The sequence below is a fragment of the Ursus americanus genome, chromosome X, assembly GCF_024610735.1.
Source record: "Ursus americanus isolate L20-20 chromosome X, mUrsAme1.1.p, whole genome shotgun sequence".
In the NCBI taxonomy this organism is placed as follows: Eukaryota; Metazoa; Chordata; class Mammalia; order Carnivora; family Ursidae; genus Ursus; species Ursus americanus.
In genome coordinates, this window is record NC_142164.1 from 103,737,635 (window position 1) to 103,749,977 (window position 12,343).

At 40.3% G+C, this 12,343-nt stretch overlaps 1 pseudogene; it reads left to right on the plus strand.

The window, feature by feature from the left end:
* The first annotated feature begins 465 nt into the window (after window positions 1-465).
* On the plus strand, window positions 466-1,494 carry LOC123797236 (centromere protein N pseudogene; annotated as a pseudogene).
* The last annotated feature ends 10,849 nt before the right edge of the window (window positions 1,495-12,343 follow it).

The window sequence follows — 12,343 nt, forward strand, 5'->3', positions numbered from 1 at the left end:
AGAACATTAATGATGGCATTATAATTTCTCAATATAATATAGTTAATGTTTTGACATCTGTTTTATGTGGCACATGAGGGAGCCCTGCCAGTTGTGCTGGATTTCAAGAACAAGATTGTTTAAGGTAGAGTTCAATATCCTCCCTCTAATAGGAATCAGAGGCTTTACGCGCTGGTCAAGACTTGCAGGCACCCACGATTGCCAAAGCTTTCAGCTGAGTAGGAGATGGGACACAAGCCCCTGTGCTGTATACAAGTCCCACCTGCATGGTTAATATTTTCTTTGGGCTGCCTGGAAATAACTCTCACAGTGAAATGAGGACTGTTGTGAGTTTATGGGTGAGTTTGTCCCCTTTCAGGAGATGAGCTGAGAAAGACTGTTCTTGGGTATAATTTTAAAAGTGGATCACCTCTAGGGAACAGCTGCTGAGGAAGGGGCATGACTGACCGTGTTGGATGTGCCAAAGAGATGGATGAAATTGTGACCGAGCTTGTCAAGAGAGCCATTTTGAAAATCCCAGTGACTGAAAGGATGGCACTTCTCCAAGCTGGGATTTTTTGTCTGCAAATCAACTGCAGACCACAAACTTCTGGCAGAAAAAGGAATCTCTTGTTTAGAACTTGGTTCTGCTTTGTGAGGAGAAGCCTGCAAGTCTCGATGATGCAGCCCTTTTAGACATCATTTATACTTCATGTCATCGGCACCAGCAAATTTGCGATATTTTTTAAGTGAGTAAAGGGCGAGGTGAAGACTTTGACCTGTTTGATATGGAACAATTCAAAAGATCAGTTAAGAAAATTCTTTAGGAAGCCTTAAAAAATGTGATTATCAGCTTCAGAGATGCTGAGGAGAATGCAGTATGGATTTGAATTGCGTGGGGAATGCAGTATGGAAAGCCACACCAGTAGAAACCTGCTTATGTGGTGTATTATTCCCAAAATCCATATGCCTTCTTCTTCCCAGCTGAAGAACAATCCACTCCTTCTGGGGCAGGTACTGACAGTTGCTAACCAGCACCATCAGATTGTAAAAATGGACCTCAGAAGCCAGTTTCTGGACTCTCTTAAGGCCATTGTTTTTAATCAGGATAATCAGACCCCTGAAACTCTACAAGAAAAAACCCGTGGCCTGGTTATAAACATGGATTCAAGGATCAGTCCTGAAAATGGAATAGAAAAAGAGTCTAGGGAGTGACTCAAGAAACTTAGAGACTATTCTCAACTAAGACTAGAACTCGTACAATATAAGCTTAAAATGAAATTCAAAAGTGACTTAAATGGGGGCATCTTGGCTGAGAGAGAAGAACCCCTCTGGTGCCTAGGAAAGTTCTCTAGCCTGCAGCTTCTGGAAGTGTTGAAATTCTTAGCACCAGCTGGTACTGCAGATGCACTACTTTCTCCATTGCTCACTTGCATACCCAACAAGGGAATGAATTATTTTAAAATTAGAGATAAAGATGATGAATGTGTTTTTATAAGCACAGCATCTCCTTGACTATATGCATTTCAGTTAATAACTAGCTGGGTAGCTTCTGTTTATAAACTTGTGTTTTAGAAATTAATCCTTAATGTTGACGGCTTAGAAATGTTCACTATAATTGTTGGGACTGATTTTTCCTCCTCCACTGTGTATCTCCCCAGTATCCTGCAAAGCATAGCAGTTGTGGGCCTTTAAAATGTGATGGGATGTCCCTTTTCCCACTCCTGCCTCTCCTCAATCCTAGAGAGGTCTGGATCCAATTGTTGATTTCCAGGGATATTCTCTTAAGCTTTGGATCAGAGAAAGAAGCAGCAAGAAACTATGCCCAACTCAAAACTTTCTAGGAGAACCATAAAATTGGTTCATTCAAAGGGTAGAGTTGGATCCATTAAGTTATGGCAAGATGTAGTATATCAGATGATTCAGTTATATGAAATAATGGTTTCATTATAAATATACTTTTCATAATCTGTTTTATAACACATATAGTACTCAAACTGACCAATATTATATTGATTTGTGAATAAAGATATTTAAAAACCGGTAAAAATAAATAAAGAAAATTGGATCATCGCACTGCTGACCTGGATCCCAACCTTCATGCAGGTGTCTTTGCAGTAGGGAATTTTCTCAGAGAGTGTCTTTTGTAATTTTGAAAGTAATACAAGTATATGTTTTGGGGTAGCTGAGAATCTCCTGGCTTGTGTTATCCAATAATGCAGGCATCCTTGCTCTCCTGCAGTTCTCACTATGACTTCTGTGTTGTCGTATTACATTAGAACATGGAGTTCTATCTGATCATGATTTCTTTGCATTCTGGTTGAGTTAATAATGTTAATGGGTTCAGAAAGGAAGTAATTTTATTTGTGCTCTTTTTACCAAAAGACGACTTGAGGACTTCTTCCCATGTCTTGGAGGAAAGCCCAGGAACTTCCCATGGCTTTTTTTTTTTTTTTGGTTATTCTTATATAGCCAAATGTTCCGTTGCCACTTCCATGAGGTAAGAAATCTGTTCCAGTGTATTAATCCAGGTTTGCCTCAGTTCTTGAATGTTGGGGAATATCTTTCATTCCCAGCTGGGTCCTGTTTGTAGACTGGAATCCTGCAAGTGATGTGTATATATGAGTGTGAGGGCAGTCACAGGCACACCCTTCTTGTCTTTCTGTTTTCAGTCTGCTCTCTGGTGACCAGTTTCTCGTCCTTTTCCCCCCGATGTGTCCCTCAGAGAGAGAAGAGCACACAAGTTGTAATGTGGATATAGGCTCTGAGATGTGGAGGATACCATGATATGCTTTCAGGAAACATTTTCATTTTTCTTTGGGGACCTCAGACTTTATGCCCCTGTCACATGCAGTGACTTTCCTCTGACTTGTCTCTTAGACCCCCCCACCCCAATCCCTAGGGCTGCTAGGACCATCCCTTCTGTAGCTGTCTTTCTTTTTACTAGGAAGTCCTCTTGGATGGCCTCCCTGTGAAAGAATTCTCAGGCTTCTCTTCCCAGAACAACCTGTGACCCAGGAAATCACTGTCTTTCTTTGAAATTGCTGTTCGTTCACAAGGCATACACTTACTTCCTTTTTCCAGGGGCACCTCAAGCCCTAACTTCTTGATTATACATGTGTGAGTCACACGGTTGTTCCTGTGTCCCTCAACCCTCACAAGTATCAGTCAGTTTTCTCCGAAGCTCTTGGTCGGTGATTTGTAGCAAGACAGAAACAGTACTTGTCCCCCCTTATGAATGCTTAGAAAATACTCAGCACACTGACAAAATTCTCTAAAAATTGTTTTTCTCTTTCTTCTATGCTAATTCTTTTATATATCTTTGGTAGTTTAATGGAGTAATGCTGACAGACCTGTTTGGTATCATTTGTTTGCCAGGTGACCAGTACTTCACTTTAGAATATGGGTGTATTTGACACAAATTGTCTTTGCCTTTGGACAGTGTTTTCATTTTCTAGGGCTGCTATAAGAAATCAAACAAAACTGGGTGGCTTTAACAACAAAAACTTATTGTATCACACAAGTGGTCCTTGGAGTAAAAAATGAAATTGTTGATATTGTTGGTTATGTGGGACGTGAAAGAAGATTGTGCAGGAAGGATCTGTTCCAGGCATTTTTTCTCTTTGGCTTGTAGCCTGTGTTCTATATAATCACATAGCGTTTTCCATGCATTTGTATCTGTTTCCACTTTTTCTCTTCCTACAAGGTCACTGGTCATGTTAGTTTAGGGCCACTTGAATGACACCATCTTAACTTGATTACCTTGGTAAAACCCTTTTCAAAATAAGAGCACGTTCTAAGGAATTGGGTTCTAGGACTTCAACATATGAGTTCTTGGGAGAGAACAATTAAACCGGTAACAGAACTTCTGCCAAGTCTCTCACCTGAGAGAGCTTGTCTTCAACATTCTATTCAATGCATACTGTTGGAAATATGCCTTTTCTGTGACTGGTTGACAGTCCCTGGCCCCTAGAATTTTGTGATCTACTCCAGTGTTGTGCATCCCCTTTTCTTTCTAAGGGCTCCTCTTGAGTGATTAATTTGGATACAATCTCAGACCACTTACCATCACAGTTTCTACATGTGGGCATTGTTGATCATAGACTTTTCTTTCTTTCTTTTTTAAGATTTTATTTATTGATTTTACAGAGACAGAGAGAGAAAGAGAGAGAGAGAGAGCCAGAGAGGACAAGTGCGGGGAATGGCAGAGGAGAGGGAGAAGCAGGTTCCCCGCCAAGCAGGGAGCCTGATGTAGGGCTCTATCTCAGGCCCCCAGGATCATGACCTGCATGGAAGGCAGACGCTTAACTGACTGAGCCACCCGGGCATCCCAGATCATAGCCTTTTCTTTTGCAAGTGGTGGAAGTGCAGTTCACTCCCAAGTCAGAATTCTATACAAGGACTCTAAGACTTTGTTTCATGTTTGGGTACTGCAACAGTAGTGCTTGGTTTATAGGATGAAGTATACGGTTTGGGTGGCTACCTAAGATGTTTGCTGGAGTGTTTATTGTCTGTATAATAGCCAGGTAGCCATTGGAGGATGACTTCAACTCTTAAGGAATGTACTGGGAAAGAGGAATACATCCCCAATGCTCAACTCCCAGTGGAACACATGCTTGAGAAATTTAATGTAGCACGGGGTGCCTGGGTGGCTCAGTCGTTAAGCGTCTGCCTTCAGCTCAGGGCGTGATCCCGGCGTTCTGGGATCGAGCCCCATGTCAGGCTCTTCTGCTGGGAGCCTGCTTCTTCCTCTCCCACTCCCCCTGCTTGTGTTCCCTCTCTCGCTGGCTGTCTCTCTCTCTGTCGAATAAATAAATAAAATCTTTTTTAAAAAAAGAAATTTAATGTAGCAGTTTTAATGTAGCAGTTTAATGTAGCAGTTTCCCAGAAGGCTAGCTTTCATTTGAATAGAACATTTAATTCTGTTTTGGGATTGGGTGGACCAGACTCTTGATGGTGGAGAATATGACTACTATATTGCCCACTCTTACTAAAAAATTCTATATTTCTTCAAATAAACTATTTTATATCTTTGTTTTGGAACATGAGATAATTCCAGCAGAACCAGTCCATTTCTTTATAAGATGACCTAGCTCCTCAACTTAGAATATGGTTGTACTGAGCATTAAATGATTTGCTCTTTGGATCTTTGCCGTATCTTTTACATGAGGGGACATATTGCTTTCAACATCTTGTTCAATGGAGACTTTTAGGGGTATGTCTGAATCACTGCATCTTCAGTTACATCCGTAACTGTAGGCACTGTTGGTAATTTTCTAATGGAGTTTACATATTTCAGGCATTCCTTCATCTTTGTACACAACCTTGTGGTTCCAGCAAGTGTACTGCTATGGTCACACAGTTACTTTGAAGGAGGAGGATTGCCTGCCCAGAAGGATATGGTGTGATACCTCCTCTTCTTTTTGTCTGAGCACACAGGTTTTGATTCATTATTTTTGTTCCAGTCTGAGCTCTACCAATTATTGACCCTGTGGCCTTGGGACAGACATTTTTCTCTCTAAGCCTCGGATGCTTCACCTTTACATGGGAGATCATTTATGATACTCCTTGTGTATCGAAGCTGAAATGAGATGATAAGTTATATATAGGGGCGCCTGGGTGGCGCAGTCCTTAAGCGTCTGCCTTTGGCTCAGGGTGTGATCCCCGCGTTCCGGGATCGAGCCCCACATCAGGCTCCTCTGCTGGGAGCCTGCTTCTTCCTCTCCCACTCCCCCTGCCTGTGTTCCCTCTCTCGCTGGCTGTCTCTATCTCTGTCAAATAAATAAATAAAATCTTTAAAAAAAATATTCTCTCTCTCCCTCTCCTTTAAAAAAATAAGTTATATATAAAACTTTATATTCAGGGTTGTAGGTATTCTTATTAATCATAGCAATCACATGTTATATTCCATTAAAAATGCAGGAATTCAAAGCAAGGCTAGTGAGTTAAGGCTCATCAAGGGAGAATGTTAGACCTGTATGTTGATCTATTTGAATTAAATAGTTGAAAGTAGCCTCTAGTTGAATATGGACAAATTTTGATTGTCTAACATTTGTACATGTAGTCAAAGTTAGGTATGGTAGAAGAGTATGAGAAGGCCAGGCTTCGAAATGATTTTTACTTTGGAGAAAGAAAAAGAGAATATCCACTCATGGAAATTATCTTTCTAGTATTCCTTACTGGCCAAGTGCATACATCTTTCTACCATATTTTTAAAATGCCAAGGTTATAGTGTTGGTATTTCACTTGTGGAGCAGGCCTTGTCCAGATGTAGACAGTCACTTAGGGGATGTCAGTCCCTGAGTCCCTGTAAGTCCATTTCTGAATGTCTTTATCTGTTACCTGTTGGCATTGTGCAATAGTCTCTCATTGATCTGTTTATTCTTCATGCCAAATATTCATCTTTTTATGCTTTGTCCTCATCATACTTACACAAATTATTTATCAATTCAAACATGATTTTATATGAATTGTTAATTTGCAGAATTAATGAATATGAATACCTTTTTTGAAACCTTCTTTATTTTATTATTATTATTATTATTATTATTATTATATTATGTTTATTAGTCACCATACAGTACTTCATTAATTTTTGATGTAGTGTTCCGTGATTCATTGTTTGCACTTAATATCCAGTGTTCCTTGCAGTACGTCCCCTCCTTAATACCCATCACTGGGCTAACCCATCCCCCCACTGTCCTCCCCTCTGAAACTCTCAGTTTGTTTCCCAGAGTCCATAGTCTCTCATGGTTCATCACCCCCTCTGATTTTCCCCCTTTCATTTTTCCCTTCCTTCTCCTAATGTCCTCCATGCTATTCCTTATGTTCCACATATAAGTGAAACCATAGGATAATTGTCTTTCTCTGCTTGATTTATTTCACTTAACATAATCTCCTCTAGTTCCATCCATGTTGATGCAAATGGTGGGTATTCATCCTTTCTGATGGCTGAGTAATATTCCATTGTATATATGGACCACATCTTCTTTATCCATTTGTCTGTTGAAGGGCATCTCAGCTCCTTCCACAGTTTGGCTATTGTGGACATTGCTGCTATGAACATTGGGGCGCATGTGGCAGTTCTTTTCACTATATCTGTATCTTTGGGGTAAATACCCAGTAGTGCAATTGCTGGGTCATAGGGTAGCTCTATTTGGAACTTTTTGAGGAACCTCCACACTGTTTTCCAAAGTGGCTGTACCAACTTGCATTCCCACCAACAATATAAGAGGGTTCTCCTTTCTCCACATCCTCTCCAACATTTGTTGTGTCCTGCCTTGTTAATTTTTGCCATTCTAACTGGTGTAAGGTGGTATCTCAGTGTGGTTTTGATTTGAATTTTCCTGATGGTTAATGATGTTGAACATTTTTTCATGTGTCTGTTAGCCATTTGTATGTCTTCTTTGGAGAAGTGTCTGTTCATGTCTTCTGCCCATTTTTTGATTTGATTATTTGTTTTTTGGGTATAGAGTTTGAGAAGTTCTTTATAGATCTTGGATACCAGCCCTTTATCTGTAGTGTCATTTGCAAATATGTTCTCCCATTCCGTGGATTGCCTCTTGTTTTGTTGACTGTTTTCTTTTCTGTACAGAAGCTTTTTATCTTGATAAAGTCCCAAAAGTTAATTTTCGCTTTTGTTTCCCTTGCCTTTGGAGACGTGTCTTGAAAGACCTTGCTGTGACTGATGTCGAATAAGTTACTGCCTATGTTCACTAGGATTTTGATGGATTCCTGTCTCACGTTGAGGTCTTTCATCCACTTAGAGCTTATCTTTTTGTGTGGTGTACCAGAATTCTTCTGTATGTAGCTGAATACCTATTAGTTACCAGGCACTGCTATTTGGGAGGCAGCACTAACCAAAGGGACATGTTCCTGCCCTTAATGTGCTCAAACACTCCAGATTTTATCAGTAGTTTAGGGATTGGTCATATGACTATAAAACTGTAATATAAGAAGTGCTCTGTATATTCTGGTGGGAAAAAACACAGAGAATATTATGAGAATTCATACCATATAGAAAACAAGATTTATTCTGGAGTGTGGTCAGAGTGAGTGAGTGAGTAGTCAGGGAAAACTTTCCTCAAGATGTTATGTTTGAGCACCTAATGGTAAGGTGGTTGTAACGAGACACAGAACTGTCCTGCATGGAGCAGCAGAATTAAGAATCAGGATTGAACAACCCTGAGGTCCAGGAAACAACAGTGTGGGAGTTTGACTCAGGAAGGGGTAATGTGAACCCCAGGACATGGGAGAAATCCAGAAAAATATGTGACTTTTTAATCCACCTTAATTTAGAGATGAATAAATTTAGCATAGAGAAAGGATTGCTGGAAAGCATCAGAGACAGGCTGCAAATATGGGTCTTCTGGGTCCAGACCTAGTACTGTGTCCACCACACAGACAACCCTCTCTAAAAATTGTTTCTTCTCTCCACCTCAACATTTTTGTATCTCTGTGGTGGATGATGGTCAAATGCTGGCACAATCCATTTGGATCCTTTCCTTTGCAAGTTGGCCAAGCACCTTGCTTTAAAATATGGAAGTATTTGGCATTGATTATCTTGTCCTTTGGAGCATTTGCCAGGTCTCTTACCTGAGAGAGTGTTTGTGCCACATACCATTCAATGCAGGCTTTTGGGAATGTGCCTTTCCTCTGACTGACCACCAGATACACTTTAACCCCTAGAATTTGATGACCTACACTTGTGTTGAGATCCTTCTTTTCCCCCATGTGCTCCTCTTCTCTTGGATGCTTTCCTTCTAATACAATCTTAGGCCCCTCTTCCTTGTAGCATTTACATTTGGACATTGGACAACACCAGTCTTTCTTTTGGAAGTGGTGGAAATGCAGTTCACTCCCAAGCTTGCGTCTTAGTGTTCCTTCCAACAGTGGCATCTTCAGCCCTAGATTCTTAGCTTCCCTTGCATGAGTCAGATACTAAACACTATGTTTTGCAAATTTCAGGAGATGTAAGACAAGCTTTCTCCAGCTTTTTGTCATTTACTTGAAGAAAGAAAGAACTAATCTTTCACACCCCAACCCCCATATCAGGATGTAGACAATCCCATCCCAAATCATAGGGTCCACATGGAGAATACAAACTTTTCTTCTTCAGGAGGTGGTAGTGCAAGTTGCTTCCCAGTCAGCCGCCTTTTGTACTTCCTGGAAGGAGTATCTCCAGCCCGTTCTCTTCCTTTCTGAGTAAGATGTTAGTCTCTTCATTCCTCTAATTCTAAGGTCATGAATAAAACTTATTGAAGCTGTTGTACTTGCATTGGCCATCCCCTCATCATCTCCCATCCTGGGTCTACAGTTATGGAAGTCTGAGTTCTAAAGAGAAGCATATACTTAGTGATGGACACTAGCATCTCTCTCAAGAAGGGGGCGGTGTTATGATTTATGGGTGCCCCAGGAGGAGTAACCCCCTAGTATTGTGCATGTGTAGGGTGTTGGGACTGTGTTTCCCTGTTGGTCACCTTGCACATGTCTGTGTAGGCTTTGCGGGAAAAGGTTGAAGCACAGCTTGTTTGAGTGTGGCTGAATGTCCTATGGTTTTCCCAGAACGCAAGAGGATGGGAGGCCTGTGATGCTTTCCTCTGAGGCCATGTCCCACTTGCTTCCTTTCTTCTTTGAAAGGCTATCATAAGGCCATTTCTGCAGGAGGCAGACATGTTCTCTTGCTGCATGAGTCACACACTATGCTTTGTCCCTCTGGAACTCCAGTGAATATTGCTCTTGTCCTCTGAAGATCTTTGTCAGTTGCTTGAAGCAAGAGTCAAATAATCTAGGTCTCTCCCTCATGAAAGTGGAACAAATCCCACCATGCTCCTGTTCTTTGAGTCCACATGTCCACCATGGAGAACGAGATTTTTTTTTCCTGCAGGTGGTAGAATTGCAGTTCACTCCCAAGTGAGCACCTTTGAACATTCTGTAGGGGGAGACTCAGACCTAATCGCTTCCTAAATGAGTCAGACGCTAGTACTCTTAGCCTTCTTACTCTAGAGGACCTGAAATTCCAGGGGCTGAAATTCATCCAAAATTTCCTGCCCCTTTCATTATTAAGTGCTCTCCTATGTGCTGCAAATGTTTGGGAGACTCCAGAGCTTTTAAAATAGTTGCATCATACAGTTCTTGCCAGCTGAATAGTTGTTTTGGTGGATGGACCTATTTATAGTGCTTCCAAGTCCACCATTTTCCATCCTTCTCCTAATACATGTTTTGTAGATATTACCTGATTATCTGATATTTTCTGTTTGTGACTGATTATTTCATTGTTGTTTTTAGCTCTCATTTGAGCATCATAGCTCTGAATTGGGCATTATCATCTCTTGTATTACAGATAAGGTAACCTCAGAAGTTATTTATCCATTTTTATATAACCCTTTCCAAAAACGGTTGTCATTTGTGTGAGGTTTTTTTTTTTTGATATTGTCATCCCATAACATTTAGAGATAAATGGAAGCTAGGTACTTTCTAAAAGATCCAAAGAGAGGACTTCTTTCCAGAACACGTCAAAACCAACTTTGTGGAGCTTCCTTTGGTAAGAGTAAAGAGAAAGTTACTTTCTTCTCCTTCTTACATTGAAAACTGGCTTGCAAATCTCTTCTCACCAGGTCTGGCAGGAAATCTCTAGAAAGTGGCTGCAACTCTGTTTACTCTTTAGTAACCAAACATCCTGTGGTCCCTCCCAAAGTCACAGAAGCCAAGTGTAGTATAATAATTAAAACCCTACACTTCTGAATGCTGGGAAATTTCTGCCTACTCCAAGCTGGTGTCTGCTTGAATTTTTTAATCTGATAGATTATGTGTGCATATAGGATTAACAGAGTTTACTGTGACCTATCCTGCTGTTGGGTTCATCTGCCTCTCTGGGTGCTCCTACTAAGTGCTTTTCTTTTAAGGGAGTCTGAGTACACTTGCTTTAATGGGGTTCTCATGTCAACCATGGAAAATACAGACCTTTCTTCTGCATGTGGTGGAAGTGCAGTTTACTTTCAAGTCAACCTGCTCATTGCATATTCTGGCCAGGCATTTTCAACCTTAGATTCTTGATTTCATTTGCATGAGTCAGACATTACTTCCTGTCTCCCACTAACTGAAAGGGATACCAGTCAAGCTTATGTCAGTCTTGGAAAACACACTCCTTGCTTCTGCAGGACAAGTGCCTCCCTGACTTCTCTTTCCATTTGAGTGGATATTTTTCTATGAAGAAAATCTAGAAGAATTGACAAAAAAGCTCTTAGAACTAATGAGAAATTATAGCAAGACTATAACAAAATCAAAGGTCTGACATAACCCTAACTTTAACACTTACTATAAAGCTGTAGTAATCAAGACAGTGTGATGTTGGCAAAAGAATAGGCAAATAGATCAATGTAACCAAACAGAGAATTCAGAAATAGACTCAAAATACAGTGAACAAAGGAACAGAGGCAATATAGTAGGGCAAAAATAGTCTTTTCAATAAATGGTACTGGAAAAACTGGGCATCCACATGCAAAAAAAAAAATGAATCTAGACACCAACCTTAAACCCTTTGGAAAAATTAACTCAAAATGGACTACAGATCTAAATGTAAAACTCCTAGAAGATAACAGAAGAAAACATAAACAACCTTGGATATGGTGATGCTTTTTTATTTACTTACTTATTTATTTTTTTTTGAGAGAGGGTGAGAAGCAGAGGGGCAGAGGGAGAGGGACAGAGAGAGAATCTTAAGCAGGCTCCACGCCCAGCCCAGAGCCTGATGCAGGGCTCAATCTTACAACCCTGAGATCATGACCTGAGCCAAATCAAAAGAGTCTGACATTTAACCCACTGAGCCACCCAGACGCCCCATGATGATGACTTTTTAGATACAACACCAAAATTATGATCCATGAAAGGAATACCTGATAAGCTGCAATTCAGTAAAATTAAAATCTCCTGCTCTGTGAAAGAGAATGTCAAGAAAACGAGAAAATAAGGCACAGAATGGGAGAAAATATTTATAATAGACACATCAGATAAAGGTCTATTATCCAAAATATAAAAAAAACTCTTAAAATTCAACAATAAAAAAATGAACAGCACTGTTAAAATGGGCAAAAATCTGAACAGATACTTCACCAAAGGAAGATATACAGATAGAAAGTATCTGAAAAAAATGTTCAACATCAAAATTCATTAGGGAATTACAAATTAAAACAATAGTAAGGTAACATTGCATACCTCTTAGAATGGCCAAAGGCTGGAACACGGACAATGTCTAATGCTGATGAAGATGTGGAGCAATAGGAACTCTAATTCATTGCTGGTAGGAATGCAAAATGGTACAGTCACTTTGGAAGACAAGTTGGAAGCTTCTTACAAAATGAAACAT